At 46.7% G+C, this 20,570-nt stretch overlaps 4 non-coding genes across 4 annotated transcripts; 3 read left to right on the top strand and 1 right to left on the bottom strand.

The window, feature by feature from the left end:
* The first annotated feature begins 8,521 nt into the window (after nucleotides 1-8,521).
* TRNAE-UUC (transfer RNA glutamic acid (anticodon UUC)) lies at nucleotides 8,522-8,593 on the top strand. Its single transcript has one exon. It is a non-coding gene; the product is annotated as a tRNA-Glu (tRNA).
* Nucleotides 8,594-9,669: 1,076 nt separating this feature from the next.
* On the top strand, nucleotides 9,670-9,831 carry LOC111758859 (U1 spliceosomal RNA). Its single transcript, XR_002793003.1, has one exon. It is a non-coding gene; the product is annotated as a U1 spliceosomal RNA (small nuclear RNA).
* Nucleotides 9,832-12,204: 2,373 nt separating this feature from the next.
* TRNAG-CCC (transfer RNA glycine (anticodon CCC)) lies at nucleotides 12,205-12,275 on the bottom strand. The gene has a single exon. It is a non-coding gene; the product is annotated as a tRNA-Gly (tRNA).
* Nucleotides 12,276-18,217: 5,942 nt separating this feature from the next.
* On the top strand, nucleotides 18,218-18,291 carry TRNAN-GUU (transfer RNA asparagine (anticodon GUU)). The gene has a single exon. It is a non-coding gene; the product is annotated as a tRNA-Asn (tRNA).
* The last annotated feature ends 2,279 nt before the right edge of the window (nucleotides 18,292-20,570 follow it).

Here is a 20,570-nt window from a genome sequence, read left to right as displayed (position 1 = left end):
CAAGTGTAATGACTAGAGGTGGGTGAACAAAGTCAAACTCAAAAGTCATGTCCAGAAGAAAAGCTTTGCAATGAATTTCAATACAAAGTGTACAAAACATGCTAATTTTACTAACTCAACTTTTCATACACTGGCCACCTCTTTAACATCTAGAGGACTAGATAAGGTAAATTAGGATGTGTTTGTCCATATATGCACTATATACACAGCACAGTGAAACACCAAATGCATGAATGTAGGGACAGTAGTTCATCTTGTCTCTTATAATCACACTAGCATAGAGTCCTTGGCAGGTCCTTCCCCCTCCTCCTCAAACCAGTGCACAAAACGTGTACTACCCAGAGAGGAGATTTAGTCATTCCAAATAACCCCACAATAGTTCATATGAATTTTAACAAAAAGCTATTTAGAAAATGTGCTCTTTTACTAATTCTACTTTTAACAAATCAGGCACCTCAGAACATAAAGGAAGAAGAGGTAATTTTTAAAAAATTACTCACCATCCAGGCCCATCAAGGCCTTTGCAGTCTTTGCTGGAGAGCCTGGAAACACAGCCACTCTCTGCTTTTCACTGCACTTCTGCCAGATCTCGTGGATGGTATACTTTAAAGGAGCTCACCATCTGTCTGCTGTCATTTCCCCCATTGACTCATATCATGCACCAATAGTTGAGCCAGCTCAGATGTACCTTTACCTAGAGAGGTGGTTAAGTAGAAGCCTAAGGAAGTCTGCATGAGTTAGGTCAAATATTAGCCTTATTTTAACTACGTGGTGTGATATCATAACCCACACTAAAGTCCTAGAAGGAATATGCACTGCCAAACATATAGATATAGATATCGTGCCTTTTCTATTATGTCCAATTCTTTGGTATAAGTATGTTTAGCCCTGGGTCAGGGACCATGGGATTGGAAAAAATGAAAGAAAACTTTTGTGAAATGGGAAAGTGAAGAAATTATCTGTTATACTGGGTTGTACAATTGAATTGTCCTTTTTGCCCACAATTTCACTTCCCAAAACAAGAGAATATTCCAGTACAGTCCCTATGTTACTTGCCTTCAATTCAATCTGAGGATGCAAAATAATTTAAACTAATAAACCAGAATTACACATTTTCCCCATCCCCTGTTGGATGCTGCACAAGGAGGGTGATAAGTAATGTGATATGTCTGTGTAATAGCAGGTTTCCTAGTCTATTTGTGTGCTAAAAGTATCATCGTTAATGTGCATGTCTACCTGTAGCACACACAGGAAACCCAACAACCTTAATAATATAGGGTCTCTGGGTTGGGAACATTCAAACATCATTGAAATCCTCTCAGAGCTCAGATTGGCTCCTTATCTGTCAGGATCCTTGATAGTCAAATACCCCTATTTCCTTTGTAGTTGTAACTCTAGATTACTGGTACAGACAGTTTATGATAACCAAAGGAAAAGCACAAAACAACACTGTTTTTCCATTGGCAAAAATAAGTAGTAACCTACATAATAGCCTGACTCTGCTCCTATGCCCAGTCCTGGGTTTCCTAGTTCCGGCTGTGTGCAAGCCTTCCTTTCCATCCTCCCAGAAGAAGACCCTCTAGCAGCTCAGCCAGATCAACAGGGAGCCCTTTTAACCTCTGGGCATCTTCCCCTGCTTTGGGTTTTGCTTCTGAGGGCTCTGCCTTTAGGGTACTGGAGCCACTTTGCTCTACCTCATCCAGAATAACCAGGGAGTGTGTGACCCCCAAACCCCATTTACCCCACTCCCCAACAATCAATAACTAGGGCAAACATAGGAAATCTCCTTTTCCTGGACTGGAGCAGAAAGACTCTTAGATTTAACTCACACTCCATGTTCTCCTGAAGGATGAACCTCCCCTGAGGGACTTTGCTTGATACCACACCATACCCAGCAAATAATTCAAAATGGCTTGAGACCTAAATGTAAGAGTTAACATTTCAAACTTAAAGAAGCATAGATAGGATAAAATCTGTGTGAATTTGGATTAGACAAGAGTTCTAAGACAACACACGCAAAGCATGAGCTATAAAAAAAACTAATAAATTGTACCTCATTAAAATTAAACCTTTTGAGTTTCAAAAGGCACCATTGTGAAAATGAAAAGACAAGCCAGAAATTAGAAGATAATATTTGCAAATCATGTTTCTGATAAAGGACTTGCATTCACACTATAAAAAGAACTCTTAATTTAATAAGAAAAACCCCAATCTTTAAAACCAGAAATAGGCTTGAATAGACAGTTACCATAGAATACATATAAATGATTCCTAAGCATTTGAAAAGGTTCTCAGTATCATTAGCTATTAGGAAATTTCATATTAAATCCAGAGTGAGATGCCACTTCACACCATTCCTTTGACTCTGTGCAAAAAGATAAATACAGAGAGCTGCTGAAGATGTGGAGTAACTGGAAGCCTCCTGTACTGCTGGCAGGAATATAAAAATGGTGCAGCCATATTGGCAATTAGTGTGACCATTGCTGAGAAAGTTAAACTTAACCTTTCTACAGGACCTAGTGAGTCCACTTCTAGAGATCAAGTGAATTGTAAAAGTATGTCTAAAAAGATGTGTGCATGAATGTTCAAGACTTTGTTAGTTATAATAGTCAAAAGATGGAGACAATTCAATTTCCCATCAACTGGGGAATGGATAAACAAAATGTGGGGCATCATCAGAGTGGAATTCTATTAAGCAATACAAAAAAAAACCCAAAGGAATCTGATAAATGCCACAATATAGATAAACATCAAAAGCGTTATGCTGATGAAAGAAGCCAGTCAAAAAGAGCACATATGGTCTGATTCCATCTGCATTAACTGTCCAGAAAAGACCATTTATAGGATTAGAAAGCAAATTAGTGGTTGCTTGGGGCTGAGAGATAGTGCAGAGACTGACTGCAAAGGGGCTAGAGGGAATTTGGAAGATCCAAGAACATGTTCTAGAACTGGATTATGTTTATGGCTGTACAATTGTATAAAGGTACTAGAAATCATTGAATTGTAGATTTCAAATGGGTGAGTTTTATTATCTGTAAATTAGGTAGGGATGAAAGACTTTGATAAATTATGAAGAGCTCACATGCCTGGTGCCCTGGGTGGCTCAACCACCAACCTGTCAGTTAATAGCTGAGGCCAAAGCCATGGCCTGAAGAGACACACCTTGAATATTCATGGCATGGTTGAGAACTTTCCCCCACCGCTTTGGTGCTCTGCTGAGCACACATTTGGTGCCAGAGACGTTGAGTCAAGACCCTGAGTATTTTGAGTCAAAGTCAGATGCTCTGTCTTCCCAACTGCTCCCCTCCCACCTGGCTCCTGCAGTCTCTCGGGTTGAAATAACCTGTTCCCCATTCCTCAGGCTGCTTCACCCTTGGAGCTAACCAGGATTCCCTAGCCAACTTGGGTTGAGGAACTTGGCCAGGAAGAGGCAGAGTAAGGCAATTGTCTAGTCCTGTGGTGAAAACTATCAAAATTTCAACTCCCCTAAGGAAGGTGTGCAGTAGGAAGGGCTTAATAAGCTTCCAAGAGCCTGTTTAGGATCCCCTTGAAGGAGTGGTGGTCTGGAAGACTGATGAGAGTCATTTTCCTGCGGTGAGTTCAGTCACAGGGTCCCATTCGTATTTCCAATGGGAACTCAACCTGACAGAGGTGAGGTGTGATTTCCTCACACAGGTTAGTGCATCCTGCTGCCCTGGGAGAGAGAGGAATAAGAATAGAAACAGGGCAGGGACAGACTCCTAATCAGCAGGAATCCATACAAATATAGAGTCAAACCTACTCAAGAGGAAAAGTGACTGGAGAGCTTTCAGAAGACCTAACAGGCCCAAGAGCAAATTTAGCTCAGTGGAGGAATGTCTGCCTTGAATGCATGAGATCCCTAGGTCAATTCCCAGCTCCTCTTAGAGCAGTGATCCACTGGGATATCAAACATCCAGCTGATCCTTCAGGACAGGGAACACATAATTATTAGTTTTGTATTAGCTGCTCTTGGGTCTCTTATTTCCCACCCCCCCCCCCAAAAAGGTTAGTTTTTAAAACAATTTAACTTAGTTTACTCTCTAAAACACAGTCCAAAAACCTGCACAGGGAAGGCTGCAGGGTACTTCACTGGTGAACACCTTCAGCCTTTGAAGCTCCACAGGGACCTAAGAGGGAAATTTGTTCTTCCTTAGCTTTTGCTTGACTGCTTGCTTACGTGTTTGTTAATTTGTTTTTGTTTTCTTGTTTCTTTTTCCTCTCTTCCTGATCCCCCTTTTGTAAAATTAATCGCAGCTGCCTTCTTTCTTGTTTGTCATGTTTCCTCTTCCTAGATTTCCCCTTTTCTGTGTATACCAATTTTGCTTACCAATGCTATCTTTTTCCCTTCCTTCATCTTTCTATCACCTGCTTTCAGTCATTGTTCTTACATTCCACCTGTGTTTAGTCCTCAGTTTTTCTGGTTTTTATTTCATCTCATCTATTCTGTTTTCATTTATTAACTTTTTTCCTTTGTCCATTCATTTTTCTTTCCCTCTCTCCTTATCATTCTAGACTTTTAATTCATTCCATATATATTTCACTGTTTGGTTTCCCATTTCATTGTAGGTACTCCACTTTATTATTCCTATTACATGACACTGCTTACTGAGTTAAATATTTTCCTAGTCTTATACAGGTCCTCTTCTAACTCTTACTATTATTAGTAGTATTATCCTTTTACTTTTCTTACCTCTTTCACTTTCTCTGCACCTAAACATTTTCTTTCAGGGTAACATAGAATTTATTTGTTTTTTTCTTTATTTCTCACCCTCCCTCCATTATCTGCTCTGTGTCCATGTGCTGTGTGTTCTTCTGTGCCTGCTTGTATTCTCATTAAGTAGCTCTGGGAACCAAACCTGGGGACTTCCAGAGTAGGAGAGAGGTGATCATTCTCTTGCACCATCTCAGCTCCCTATTTCAGGGGAACATGGAAATCAGCAAGAAAATAGAAGAAGAAGTGTCAATGAGAAAAATTAACATATACAAAAAAACAGCAACTAAACAAAGTCCTAGGGCAGAGAGATAAGCTAATCAATGGAATAAACCCATCAAGATAAAAAGATGACCAGACAGCAACAAAAATTGTGAGCCATACCAAGAAAGAGGAAGACATCACCCAGTACAAAGAACAAACTACAAACTGGGAAGAGATGTAGAACATCGAACAACTAGTCAAAGCTGTCTAAACAAATATCATGGACCAACTTAATGATGTGAAGGAAGAGATGAAGGATGTTAAGAAGATACTGGGAGAATATACTTAAGACATTGTAAGCATGGATAAAAAGATGACAAATACAATGGTGAAGACAGGCACAATCAAAGAAATAAAAAATACACTGGAAGCACACAACAGCAGATTTGAATCAGCAGAGGAAGGAATTAGTCATGTGGAAGAGAGTATATCCAAAATCAAACTGATAGTAGAACAGATACATAAAAAGAGAAAAAATCCAGGAAGGTCCTAAGGATTTGAACTACAACACAAAATACACAAACATACACAATATAGGCATCCCAGAGGGAGAAGAGTAGGGAAAGGGGACAGAGGAGTCTTGGAAGAAATAATGGATGAAAACATCCCAGTCCTATGGAGGGAGATGAATGTACATGTCCAGGAAGTGCAACCACCACAAACAGTATAAATCCCAACAGGCCTACTCTAACACATGTACTTGAAGGCAGCAAGAGAAAGAAAACCATCACATAAAAGGGAAGTTCAATAAGATGAAGTGCTGATTTCTCATCTAAAACCATGGAGGAAAGAAGGCAGTGTATGACATAGTTAAGATGCTAAAAACAAAACAAAACAAAACAAAACAACTTCTGGCCAAGAATTCTCTATCCAGAAAAGCTGGCATTCAGAAAAGATGAAGAGTTCAATATATTTACAGATAAACAGAAATGAAGAGATTATGCCAATAAGAAATCTGCTCTTCAAGAAATATTAGAGAGAGTTCTGCAGGTTGAAAGGAAAAAACAGGAGAGAGAGCTGTAGGAGAATGTAAGAAAAACTGAAAAGACAAAAAGAGAAATAAAAGCAACATATGACACACATAAACCCATAGAAAATATGGCTAATATAAGTAATTCCTTGCAAGTAATAAGACTGAATGATAATGGATAAAACTCACCAATCAAGAGACACGGATTGGCAGAATGGATAAGGAAATGTGACCCATCTATATGCTGTCTACAAGAAACCCAACTTACACCCAGGGATTCAAGAAACTTCAGGTGAATGGCTGGTAAACCATCTTATCAGCAAATAATAACCAAAAAAGGGTGGAAGTAGCTATACTAATATTGGACAAAATATATTTTAAATGAAAAACTATTGTAAGAGACAAAGACACTATATATTAGTAAAAGGGGCAATATTTCAAGACAAAATAGCAATCATAATCATTTATGCACCTAACCATGGCACCTCAACATACATAAGGCAAACACTGGAAAACTTAAGTGGAGAAATAGATGCCACTACAGTTATAGTGGGGGACTTTATACACCATTATCACCATTAGACAGAACATCTTGACAGAGAATCAATAAAGAAACAAAGACCTTGGATAATACATTTGAGGACCTCAACCTGATAGATATACACAGATCACTACACCTAAATACAGTGGGATATACAGTCTTCTCAAGTGCACATGGATCTTCTCCAAGATAGACCGTATGCTAGGTCACAGAAGAATTCTCAGTGAACTCAGAAAGATTAAAACCATACAAAGTAATTTCTCTGACCACAAGGGATGAAGCTGGAATTCATTAAGGGCCAAAGAACTATATTAGGCACAAAGATATGGAAGTTAAACAACACACTCTTAGACAAAGAGTGGGTCAAAGAGGAAATTTCAAAAGAAATCAGTAACTACCTTCAAACAAATGAAATTGACAACACAACATATCAAAACCTATGTGATGCAGAAAAAGCAGTAAAAATTCATAGCCATAAATGCGTATATAAAAAAAGGAGAAAGAAAAAAAAATCAAATGAACTGAATACCTTGAGGAATTAGAAAAATACAACAAACTAACTCTAAAGGCAGTAGAAAGAAAGAAATAACAAAGATTAGAGCAGAACTAAATAAAATAGAATAAGAAAGCACTAGAAAAAATAAATGAAACCAAAAGCTGGTTCTTGGAGAAAATCAACAAAATAGAAAAACCCCTTAGCTAAAGTAACCAAGAAAAGAGAAGATGCAAATACACAGACTGGAAAATGAGGAAGGGTATTTCACAACTACCACATGAAATAAAGAGTCCATAAGAGGGAGGTGGGGCAAGATGGCATCTGAGTGTGTGCACTTCATAATCTCTCCTGCAAAGAAGCGGCTGAGTAGGGTTGGAGTCCTGCTGGAGTGGGCTGTTTCGGGGACTTGCAGGGCAGGAGGTGTCTGGACGTTGATTTGGTGAGACAGTAAGAGAAGAGATTCTTGCAAGAGGTAGAATTTTGGGTTTCTGACATGGAGGTCAGAAGTTGTGGGTGGGACCACTCCCCTAGGGCTGGCGGCCTGGCTGTGGTTATCCCTGAAAACATTGCTGTGTTGCAGTGTTCCCAAACCCTGTGTTTACCAGATGCATGGTTCCAAGGTCTGTATCCCCTAAACCCTGGTAGCCCACGCTCCAGAGACTCACAAACCTTTAGTCTGCAATATCACAGACTTCCCATTCCCAAATCCACCTAGCCCTGAGTGTCTTCTGAGGTACTTGATTACCCTAGCCCTCTGTGTTTTTTGTTTTTTTGTGTGTGGGTGCTGGTGGGTGGGCGTTCTACCACCATGGAGTCGGCAGAGACACAGGAGAGCCTCCAGAAAGAACTGTCCAAGGTAAATATCCATAGTGCCCAGGAGGAGAAAGCCCGGTGTAGGTCAGAGTCCACGCCGGGCCCTGGAGGAAGCACGAACTGCTGACTCGCTGGATGTTGCGTCTGAGGAAAAGACCCGGGGCAAAGAGAGCCCCGCGTTTCTGGGACTGAGACGATGACGGCGCTTCCACCAGCGAAGCTGGGAAAACTGCAGGTGCGGCAGGTTGTAGGCAGAGGAGCCGGAGTTTAGTTGACCTGGAGGCCTTGCTCCTGGAAGGAGGTTTCCATCCAGCCTGTCTCCGTCATGGCATCTGCCTGAGTCCTTTAGGAGGCGGGAGAGGCAGGCCCGTGGGTGCTCAGCCTCCTGGGCTCCCTGGCGCCTCTCCCCTTCTCGCTGCCTCCCCTCCACCTGGTCCACAGGCCTGGCTCCCGCCACCGTGTGTCCGCCTTTGGCTCCTGGCAAGCCCAGCACGAGGCCCTCGGCTCCTTGACTTGTGGTCCTCATGGGTCTTGCCGGCAGGACCCTGGTCTGGCAGGGCGCTCAGTGCGTGGCGTGCGGGGTGCCTTTTGGAGAAAGCAGGGAGGCCCTGAGTTTGGGAAGGTTTCTGGGAGGGGCCCCTTTCCGGCCCTGGGTGTCCAGGATTTTGGAGGCGGGAGGAGTGCGGCAAGAACATAACCCACACGTCCCTGGTGGTCTAGTGGTTAGGATTTGGCGCTTTCACCGCCGTGGCCCGGGTTCGATTCCCGGTCAGGGAAGGCTTCCCCCCTTGTGTGGCTTCGTGGGACCAGTGATTGGGGTTTGATGCATCCCCACAAGCCTGTCAGCTGTCCCCGAATGCCAAGAGACTCGGCAACCACTCCCAAACTGGGGGGACGCGCAAGAAGGGCTTCTGGGCCGCTTCTCAGGCCTGTGAGTCTTCCCCTCAGTCCACACCGCTCACGGAGGAAGCGGCTGATCTAGAGTTTCTCAACCTCTTTCCCCTGCCACGCATGCAGGGATTCTAATCCCTAAGGCGTTAGACTCAAGCAGGCGTCCTCTGCAGCCCCTGCCGCCCCCGCCCCAGGGGCGGGACTGCTTGAGCTGGGAATCACCCAGGCGGAGGCCGGGGCGGGTCCGGGAGGGCCCGGGGCACCGAATCTTAGGGATCCCGCCTCGCCTGCAAGTGGGGCGTAGCTCGGGCTCCTCGGCGCCGTTTGCTGGTCAAGTGTTTATTAGGCTTGTGAAGGAGGTGACGGGGCGCGACCCCCGCTGAGGGGGGCGGGAGGTGAGCGTGGGTGAGGTCCCCGAGGGCCGCCCGCCGTAAGTGAGGAGGTTCGGGGCCCCACGCGCGCAGCTTGGAGCCTGGAGGAAATGGGAAAGCGCCTTCAGCGCCAGGAGCAGAAGGCAGGGGCACAAATGAACCCCAGGACGTGCAGACGGCGCCCTGCGCCCCGGCCCCACCCACAAGCAGACGGCGGGGGTGGGTTCATCCCGTAAACGGCCCCTGCCCCAGCCGCCCCCGCCGCCCACCTCGGCGCTGTGCAGGTTTCTCGTGGCCACGCAGTGTCGCCCAGCGGGCTGGAGACAGCGGATGGACAGGAGTCCAGGCAGTGTCCCTTGAGAGCCCCGCGGAGACGCAGGGAGGTGAGGCTGACTGCGGCCCCAGAGGCAGCTGTGCCGGATGCAGAGGAGCCACGTCCTGGCGGCCGGGCCACGGTTCCTGCTCCGGGCAGGGGAGTTCCCACGCCGTGGGCTGCGGCTGGCGCCCGGGGCTGGAACGACGTGGGGAGAGCGGCTTGGGAGGCTGCGGCGGGAAGAATGCGGTGGCGGCGTGCGGGCGCCCGCTGCCTGCGTGCTTACCTGGCAGGGGGGACACCACGGTCACGACGGTGGCTTTCCCAGGGCGAGGCTGGTCCAGTGCACTGGGGACCTGCTGAGCCCTGCGATTTCCCCGCATCGGGGAAACTCAACTGTGCAGTTTGGGGTGGTGGGGGCTGCGTGGCGCTCTCCCGCGGGGTTTTGTGTTTCATGGCAGACTTGGCAAGCACAGCCAGGACACGGTCATAACGCTGGCAGCCTCTGGCTTCCACCTCCACCGCGCCTTCAGGCTGGCTTATCCGTGGACTCCTGGTGGCTCACTTGGATTCCTCCTCCTCCGCTTCCTCTTCTGTTCTGGTCTTCTTTCTGCCCCAGAAACCTCACTCCCACCACCCCAGAATCACCCCTTTTTTATGGCTCTCCTGACACATAACAGAACCAAGGTACAACAAGGTACAACAGTGACATTAATATCCAGTAATTGTCACCTAGTCTTACCATGGTTATCCGTGTTAGCCTCTGGGTCATTATTTTCTAATTCCTTTTTTCCCAATTGCATTCCTTTCCATGCCCGAAAATATTAAAACTGTTCAAACACCACTCTATTGGTGAATGATAAATTGCCTATCGAATATTCACAGACATCTCTCCTTGGCACTTGTGTTCTTTCAGCCATCCTTTCGCCAACCAGTCAATGCATAACTTTCACACATTCTGCCAACAAGCAGCCTTGAGGGCAAATCTTCACAGCTGCTTCCCCACAAGGTTAGGGAGCAGTGGACACAACATCCTGGCTTCATTGAAACTCACTTCCTTTTGCCTGCACTTGCCTGTTTTCTCTGTGTGGTCCCAATGAGCGAACCTAAAGTGGCTAGTGATGACAATATCAGGATCTCACCGTTGCTTGGGGAATGTGTGTGCTCCCATGGTACGCTCGCTTTTATACAGGATATTGTGCTTCTTGCCAGGGAAGAAAGAATCTGCCCTGGCCCTTCTTCTGGCTATAGCTCTCTCCCTTAGATGAGGATAATGTGGAGGGACATGCCCACACGGAATCCATGCCCCTCTCCTCCCAAGATCCACCCAAGCTACACAGAATGCCAGATTGCCTTACCCAAGTTTCCTTTAGCCCACGTGTACCATTTCCACAACCTGAGCATTTGAAGTGAGCGCCAAAGGTAACCTGGCTGTACTCCCACCTAGGACTGGGGCTGGGGTGGGGAGGTGTGGCCAGACGGACTTGTGGAGAGACAGTCAGTGGATGGAGCTGGAGGTGCAGACAGTGCAGAGCACCAGCTGGTTGGAGCAAGACTCTGGCAAGTGGTACAGGAGGGGTGGACCACTCTCCCTTTTTCTCATGCGGCCTGTTGTTAGTCCAGAGATTCTAAATCCATCCTTTACCACCGGGGTGTCATCCTGTAATTGTTTTGTAAGTAAGAGAACACAATGTCTTTTAGAGATGATTTCTCTCTTTTAAAACTTGATAGTGTGAAAACATTTAGACTGGAAGTGCATGGCCAGCCTGCCAGGAACCTTCGCAGGTGCCAGGGCACTAAGTAAAAATGGAGCCCCAAAGCTGCATATGCCCTGAGGTTGATTGCTAACGTGGTTTATGAGGAATTCTGTTCAGTGGGCTTGAGGACAAAGAGGACTGAGTTCAATTTCTTTCCCAGGCGATTTTGAGAAGACTTTCAGTAGGTCCTTGCCCCAAGAAGCTGCTGCAGCAAATTCTATGACCTCCAGGAAAGTGTGATCCGATCTACTCCTATCCCTTCAAAATCCCAGATTCTTTGTAAAGAGTCGCCTTGACTTTACAAACTGAATCTGGTGGAGGAATTTAAAAAAAAAAACAAACAAACAAAAAAAACAGGTCACAAGAATTCATGGCCACAAGCTTGAGCTCTCATGGGTTTTCCCCTTCCAGTGAGGGCATGAGATTGGTGTGGTGTTTCCTGACTGTCCTGACTGCCAAGGGACAGTAGAGGCAAATTCCAAAACAGCCTGGAGGAAGGAAAACAAAATCGTTTTCAGTCGACATCTAGAATTCATTTCCGAAAATATAAGAAGGAACTTGCATGTCTTTGGAACCCTTTCCATGAATCCTTGTACCAAAGTAAAAAAGGTAATTGAAATTAGAATATATTCTGGACTGATCCAAGATGAAAACACTGCGCATATCGGTGCAGTCAAAAGAGTCCCTCGAGGGTGGTAAACCCCTTTGAATGAGAATCCTGGGAACTCCTGAACAAGCTCAGTCCCCCAATCCAAAGGCAGAAAAGGAATGAGATGGAGAAAAGCAGGTAGAAGCAGTAATTGAAGACAAATGCAGGATTTTGGAAGGTAGAAATGAACTGAGAAGAGAACATGAGCCAAGTATTACTGGTTTTGTAGTGCCTTTTGCGCTTTTGAGTTGTAAGAGTGTTGGCAGAAGAGTGGGTTTGTGGGGCACCCAGTGCTGGCAGTAAGAAGTGGAAAAGATGTGACAGGCACTGGGTAATGGTTGAAAATGAGGGTGAGGGAGGTATGAGGCTGGAAAGGAAATAGAAAACCTCTCCTCCAGCTGGCAATGTGCACTGGCCAGGAATTGAACCTGGGTCCCTCACATGGGAGGCAAGAATTCTACCACTGAACCACCAGTGCCACATATAATGAGTCTTCTCTCTCAGCAACTGCCTTCACGAAGAATGGCTATTAACGACACTCAAGTTTTCTGAGGCAGTTTTCCACTGTTATTTTCAGAGGACAGAGTCAAAAGACCGAGCGACAACACCCAAAGCCAAAGCTTGCAAAGGACACTTGGCTCAGGCAACAGGATAAAGTGACGACGGGCAAATGAAACTATCAGAACACCTCTTTTGTCAGTGCAAGTCTGAAAAAGGCCCTTTCCAACTGCATGACAGACTCCTGTCCAAAAACATGACAAATTCATCCCGGCCCTGGTTGATGACCCCAAACCTTCAACTGTCAACCCCATGGTGCTACTCAGAGGTTCTGAGAAGGGACCTCCTTTGCTAGGCTTGGTAAATCCAATTCTCATTCGGGGAAGAAATAAGCAACAGAAGTAGAATGCCAAGAAAAAGGCCAGGATTACACGAGACATAATGGAGAAACAAATTTGGTCAGTGGCGTTAAATCTCTCCAGGTGTTTTTTGTGCCAAAGGAATGACTCGGTCTTGTCATCATGATGGCAGTAGTATGCATCTGCTTTGCAAGGTGTTCAAAGCATTTGGATAGATGTGTAATATATCCTTAGTATAAAAAGATATATGAAGATAAAGCTTGCCCTCAGTTGTTACAATCAGCTGCATGATAGGTTGCCTTGAAGGGAAGGCAATGCAGAACTTTACAAAATAAAGGGAAAAAGAGAAAGACAGGGGAGAGGAGGTAACGATGGGACCAGGGGACTCACAGTTTCTGAAATTGAGAGCCCCACCCTAGTTTCTGCATCATAATTATTAGGAACGCCAGAGCAGCTGTTCCTCAATAGCACGGCAATGTTTACAGTAACAGGGAACAAGTGCAACAAAGAGCTAACGGGTAAGTCAGTTTCCCCCGTTTCCCCCGTTTTGTTTTTATAAAGCAATGAAGGCAGATTCCGTGGTTTCTTGGTGCTTCATACCTGAAGGGGCTTGTTGTGTGCTTCTGAGGACTAAATTCAAAAGAAACAAAGACCAACAAGCAACATTTCTCCCAGAATACCTCCTTCCCGACTTTCTCCCCAAGTCATAGGGTTTAGTGACTGGTCCATTGGCAATTCAAGCCTTCATTCCATTTTGTAATTTTTCTTCCAAGTTTAGAACAGCATTTTATACATAATCCATAACTACAGCTGATTATACAGACTTTCAACTAGTGATGACTTATTTCTCATGGACTTAAGATTTCCTACCAGCAAGGCTATATAGGCCAGTACTCAATCAAAAATGTCTCACTTCCCCCAATTTGTGTAGTTTGAGGCATAGGCAATGACGACTTATTGTTACTTCCTCATTTGGGGCTGTGGCATGCTGGAAGTTTATCACATAATTTCAGTGCCTTCCTTGGTCCTGCTCTTAGCATCTTCACTGGACCTGGGGCCACAACTCAGTGTTGAATTTAAACTTAGTCCATCATTGTGAGGACTCTTTTTCCAGGCAGAAAGCAATAGCTGACCTGTTATAGGAGTCCTGTTGCAGTGTCTGTGGTAGTGAAAGCGTATCTTGCCCCTTCCAAGAGCAGGAGGGTGCTGATGTCACAGTCATTGAAGTGACATTAAGGCCACACGCTGTTGGTGAATAGCAAGCAGCGGGAACTGCTGTGCTTGGCACCACAAGGGCTGGTATTCACGATGTTCACTTTTCTGGTGGAGCCACTCTGCGTCATTCTCAGCTGTCACTTGTATGGCTCTGGAGCTTCCTGAGGCATGTGCCTCAACAGTCCTGAGAGGGATGTTAGAGGAGGGGGCAGGGACATTACTGACATTTACCTGTCACCACTGGCAGGCGTCCCAGATGTTCTTCTACAGATCTCTCCCCCATAGAGGGTAATTCACAACAGTCCCTTGTTCCTGTTCTGCTTTTAGTATCTGCAGTCCACCTCTGGATAGGGATGGCAGTCTTCAGAGTGACCAGACACTATTGGCTTAGATCTTTCACTTGCAGCAGGGCTTCCTATGCTGCACACAATTGCTTTTTTATATAGTACTTTTGGCCTCTTCCCACAATTATGACTAAAATCCAAGGGGTACTTAGTTAGAATATTGCCTTTGCCACAAACCCCACCCAAAGCCAATATTGGTGCTGGCCACAGCCAATTCACAGGCTAAGTTAATATCCACCTTCCCCCTCTTTTTTATTTTTAAAAGCAGCCTGCTGGAGGCCGTCCTACTCCCATGAAGAACCTTTCCGAATTAATACATCTTACTGAGATACAAGTTTTTTAGTGTTCCAACAATATTACAAGTTCTATTAACATGAGGAAACATTGTAGTTTATCAAATACAGTAGATGGTATAGGTTTGTCTTACCCAACCAAAAAACATTTAATAATTTGATAGAGGAGCAGGGACCTTACAGCTTGTCCCAGTTGTTTGCCTATGCCAGGCCCTTCATATACTGTTTTCTCTGATGTTTCTTAGTAGGGTCACTGCCACAGGTTTCTTCTATGCAGCCACATTCACTGCCATCGGGCCACGGCAGAAAGCTGTGAAGATCTGCAAAAGTCCATGCACTACGGGCTCCTCTGAGTTAAGAACGCTAAGGCTCAGCGCCTCCGTGCCTTCCCTCTCAGCTTCACACACCACGATGGACCTCAGGACACCAGGATCAGATCCAAGCCCAGCCTCTCCAGTAGACTGGAGGGTAGTTTTACTTTATCTTTTATATCTCCTGCAACTTCTTTTATTGGCCTTTTAAAAAATATCCTGCTTCACTGGAAATGGAGTGGGAATTTGCACAAGGACGTAAGGGCGGTTTCCCTACAGTGTGGGGAGGTCTCTAGAAGGGCCACACAGGCAAAGACCAAAAGGGAAGAGAGAGTTTGCTGTTGGCGGAAAGCCTTGAGTGTCTTTCTCTCCTTGAATCTCCTGTGGAGGTGAAGGGAAGCCACGTTTGGGGAGGGCTGTGCCTCTTCCTCCCACAGTTTCTTTCCTTGCGCCCTGGTCGGCGCGCTTCCCTCGCACCCGAAGTGCAAGGACGGCCGCTCCGAGCTGCTGCTCCCCGCGGCGCCGCCGTCCTCCCGCTCGTGGGGAGGAAGAACTGCCCCTCGTCCTGACGGTCCCGACGGGAGGGGAAACTGAGGAAACTCCTCTCTGAGTGCGGGGGAGGCGGAAGCGACGCCCCGAGGCCGGGAGAGGCGGGCGGGGCTCGTCAGGGGCGCCGGGGTCCTGCCTGCGCTCCCTCCTCACGCGGCAGGGGCGGCGGTCGAGGGCCGCAGCGTGTCCCCAAGTTCCCCGCGGCGGCCTCAGCCCGCGCCCTGCGCTCCTTCCCGGGGTCCCGCAGACACACGCATGCGGCCCTTAATGCAGGACCACGCAGCCACCAGCCAGGCCGCGTCCTCGTGCGTCCCCTGGAGACGGGTGCTCTGCTCAGCCCGCTGGCTGGGGAACGGCTGCTTCCACGTTCTGAAGAGAAGCCTGCGAGGTGAGACGGGGGTGCGCTGGGGGAGGCCCCCGAGGGCCCCCCGCGTGGAGGGTAGTGGGGCGGTGGCCTGGCCGTGGACCCTCTCCTTCCCCGAACATTCTTCACCAGGCTCTGCCCAGCAACTAAGGGTACGCGTGGCAAATGTCTAGTTTTTCCACCAAATTGGGGTGATTAGATATACTTTTCTGCACTCATTCTCATTCTCCTCTCTTTCTTAAAATAAAAATAAATAAATGTGGGTAATTTTGATTTTGCCTTCAGGTCTCGAGGCTCTTTTAATTGTGTTTGTGTGTGTGTATACATACACATATACACACATATATATGTATTAATGTAACAGTCATTTCATGTTAATTTCACATGTATAATCCAGGGTATTAATCACATTTGCAATATTTTTGGCTACAATTGCATAGATATACATAAGTGCAACACAGACTTTCCACTTTAATAAATATCAGGTGTCCAATTGAGGGGCACTAATTATGTTCACTTTTTTTTTGCTACAGTCACAAGTCATTAGTAAATACTTTTCCTCACCTTCAAGGAAAGTCTGTACCAACTGAGTACAAGCTTAAACCTTTTAGTGCATTTGCTCTCAAGTGTTATTTTATTCTTTGATGTTATTTTGAATGGAATTAATTTTTTTCAAGTAGGTTTTATTGTTATGTAATAATAAGGATGAATTCATCCAAAGAGTACAACAAAGGAATTTGGTGTTTTCCCATATTTGTGCATTCATCACCCCAGTCATTCCCAGAGCACCCTCATTATTCCAACTGTAGCATTTTTGTAAAGAAAATACTGGAAATAATACAAATGTCCATCAGCCTTAAAGAAAAGAATAAGGATTTTCTCTCTGTTCACTAAGATGACATGCTTAATTCAATGGTTTCTTTGCTGACAAAAGCAAGTGCAGAACAATGTGTATACGAGGTGACCTTCCTTGCTGTTCCCAGCATGTCTGGTTCTCCATGTCCTGGGCCCAGGATATTTCGTACTTTTCGGTTCCCTTTGAACTGTCAGGTCTGTGTGACATGATTTAGTCAATGAAATGGGAGCAGAAGTGATATGTGTCACATCTGGGAGGAAGCATCTAGAGACCAGAGAGTGACTTAAAATGTACCCTGCCCATGCCATTGCAAGCATGGCCCTGCAGATGATAGAGCCTCTGTTTGCCTGGCACCCTGGGTGAGGAAGATGTGAAACAAAGTCTCTGGCCAACCCAGGATGGACATGCAGTGCCAGTAGAAACAAGCCAGTAAGTTGTTTCCATTGTTTATTATTATTATTGTGAGATATCATTACAGATATAGGCTACTATACCACCTTTTGCATGTTAAAAAAGGTAGGAAAAATTAAATACATCGTTGTATTTTCTTGTATATAAGTATACATAGGAAACTAATAACAATGGTTACCCGAGAAAGGTGGAGTTGAGTAGCAACTAGCTGGATGGAAGACAAGAGTTGGCAGGATACTCTCTTTATTGTATATCTTTTTGTATGCTTTATTTGAGAACCATGTGAATGTATTACATTTCAAAACCTTTAATTAAATAATAGTAGCATAAGGGCTTTATTTAGAATTATGGAAGTGAATATCAAAGGAAAGAGCTAACGTAGTGAAAGTAGCTGTTATCCAGGGAGTGGACTTTGGCGAGAGGGATTGCTGTTTTCCACCTAGTACTATACCATTTTTTGAAACTACTTGCTTGCATTACTTTGATTTAAAAATATTGAAGAAAACTCCGAACTTGGACTAGGACCGATGTTCCTGCGGCCACAACGTAGAGTGCTAAGTACCATAGGATCACATCGCTACAAAGCTCGTGACAACGACTCTTCTTGCCTTCCTACTTTTGTCGTGAATAGATTGAAACTATTCGGCTGCTTTGCAGTTGGGCAGCTACAGGTCTCCATCCTTCTCTTTCATCTCCTCTCTGTCCCTCCCTCCCCACTGCTCCCCTCCTCGGGAGCCGGCCTCGCCTCTGCACAGCCTGCTGCCAGGGCTGCTGCCCGGCCCCGCCTCCCCTCGCTCCCCCACTCGCTCGCCCTTGGCCCTGGGGGCCCCGCCGCCTCCTCCGCCCCCGCCCACCGCCCCTGCGGGCTCCGCTGGCGGGATCGAGCGGCGCAGGCGGTTGGCTGGAAGAGCAAAGCCCGGGAAGCGCCGCGCAGGCGCCCACGGGACGCGCAGCTCCCTACGGCCCCCGCGGGCTCGGGGAGGGGCTGGGGGGCGCGGGCACCGGCCCCCCCGGGGGGCTCTGGCTTCTGAGGAGAGGAGGGGCCGGCGGCCGTCGCAGCGTCGGAGCCACCCAGCGCCCGGGTGTCCCACGTGTGGCCCCAACCCGTCCAATTCCCGAAGCCTTGGCGCCTGCGCGTTTGTTCTGCGGAGACAAGCGGCACCGCCTGGTGGTTAGTGAATGCTCGGGAGCCATTGCGAGGAGGAAGCCGGCGTGTAGACGTCTCTGTGGCGCAATCGGTTAGCGCGTTCGGCTGTTAACCGAAAGGTTGGTGGTTCGAGCCCACCCAGGGACGGCGGCTGCCAGCTTGTTTTAAAATGTGAGGCGCTTGCTCTCCATTCCCCATGGTATAATCCCCTCCACACCTACAGGCCCATTCCCTCTCCTCTGTGTCTAACCCTCAGCGGGAGGGCGTGTAAGCAAGGCATCTCCCCTTGCTCTCACGGGAGCCATTGACGACAAACTTGGTGTCTTCTTGGGAACCTTCCATTCTTACTAACTGTGCATTGTTTTTTGCTGTTGTTTTTTGTTTATTTTGTTTGTTTTACAAAGGAACCGCCACTTCCCTAGTCTGATTGCATTATTAATTCTCTTATTTTCTTCCTCTTTCTTTTTTTCAGCAGAAAGTATGAAGTCATTTCTTCTAGGTTCAAGTGGGAGATGTTTCCTTTTGTTTTCTTCACAGTAGACATGCACTTAAGAGTGGGAGAACTAAATATATAAATATATATTTTTAAAATTTTCCCAGGACCTCATACATGGGAAGCAGGCGCTCAACCACTTGAGCTACAAGCATTCCCTATTTTTTTTTTTTTAGAGAAGTTGTGAGCTTACGAAACAGTTATGCAGAATTTTCTTACATCACCCCTCCAGCAACACCTTGCATTGTTGTGGAACATTTGTTACCAATTACAAAAACCTTAAAACACCACTACTCCTTTCCAGTGGCAGGTGCTTACCCCTGAGTGCAAGGGCAGCTCTGGGTTCCCGTTTAGGGCTTGTCTTGCTCAGGGGCCTGCTCGAGGGGCCTGCTCAAGGTGAACTAAAACACATCTGTTAGTTTTTCAGTTTGGCCTCTGGCTCCTGCCACTTTCCTTTGTTCTCTTTGTGCAAATCTCAAGTCTAATATTTGAATCAGGCCTTCATGTTTCTACCAATTCCATAGCCAAGGCTGAAGTTCTCGGGTGTTTGGCTGTTTTAAAATGGTAAACATTCACCCCAAGTCAGTCCTCGGTTACACGCTTGCATTGGACAGAAGACCAGGCCGTGAGACCAAATACTAACTGCTTGCATCACAGGATCACCTCCTAGTTCAGCACCCATGTCCAGGCCACACGTGTTGTGCTCTAGGTTTTCCTTTTCTTTTTTTTTCTTTTCTCTTCCTTCCTTCTTCCTTTCCTCCTTTCTTTGGTATGTCTTATGATCATTTGTTTTACTATAGAGAGGATGATATCCTCTGCAAGCCACAGTTGTGCTTCTTCCCTTTCAGATACCTGCCCTTGTATTTCCTTGCCTTTTACTTTTTTGTTGACCTAGAGGCATCAAGAGAGGAATTTTACCCAGAATTAAGGAAAGCATTAAAGACAGAGAAGCGAGAGAGAGGCAAGATGGTGGCTGCGTGAGCTTGCCTGGTAATGTCTCTGCAGGGGGCGGCTGGGCAGCGTTGAAGGCTCTTTGGGACTGCGCTGTTTCGGGGATTTTTGCTGGTTGGAAGGTGTCTGGACGTCAATTCGGTGGGAAGGTAACAGAGAGGATATGTCTATAATATATAAACGGAGGTCCCAGCTGGGCTCGGGAAGTTCCCTCCGTGGGTGGGCGGAGCCGCGGTAGCGGGCGCTCCTGAAGCTCAGGAGCCGCGGCGGCCAGGGGGTTTTTGTTTGTTTTTTCCTTTTTCTGAAGGCTTTGCGGTGCTGAGAAATTCGCCGATACTGGGCTGGCTGGTGAGGGATTGTTGGGACAAGACTCCTTTGCAGTTCGATTCGGGGAGACAGACGGTGCTTTGTTGTGAAGCGGGGGACGTTTTGGTCGCCGGACAGGGGGGGCAGTGCTTCCGCCTGGAGCCCCATCCCCACAGGTCCGGCTGCCGATCTGCAACGGAATTGGATTTGGGGCAATAAGGGGACACAATTGGGAGACTGTTGTAGGGTGCAGTGAGGGAGGAGGACACATCTGGAAGCTGATTGGGGAATATTTTGCGAAGTTTGGGATTTCAGATCTTAGAGTCTGTTTTCGGCGTTTCCAGCTGAAGCCCACCCCACCCGGCGGGGCTTGGGATCTGGGTCATTGAACTGGCCGTGGTGTAGAGGCGCCCTCAAGTGGCCATTGCATGGGAGCACAGGGAGCGAGCTGTCCAAAGGCTGAAACCCTGAGGAGTAGGTGAATTGCAGGGATCAGACATTCAATATAGAATTCGCGGATCTGGCTTCCCCCACGGGGCTGGCACCCAGCTACAGGGATCCCTGAGGGCTGTGTTGCACTGCGGGGCTCCTAAGCTTTCTGTGGACCAGATTTGAGGTTGCCAGGTCTGGGTCCCCTGGACTCTGGCGGTCCACACCCCAGACTCACACCTCTTGA

This window comes from Dasypus novemcinctus, chromosome 13, assembly GCF_030445035.2.
Source record: "Dasypus novemcinctus isolate mDasNov1 chromosome 13, mDasNov1.1.hap2, whole genome shotgun sequence".
In the NCBI taxonomy this organism is placed as follows: domain Eukaryota; kingdom Metazoa; phylum Chordata; class Mammalia; order Cingulata; family Dasypodidae; genus Dasypus; species Dasypus novemcinctus.
This window is presented reverse-complemented; position numbering and strand designations above follow the sequence as displayed.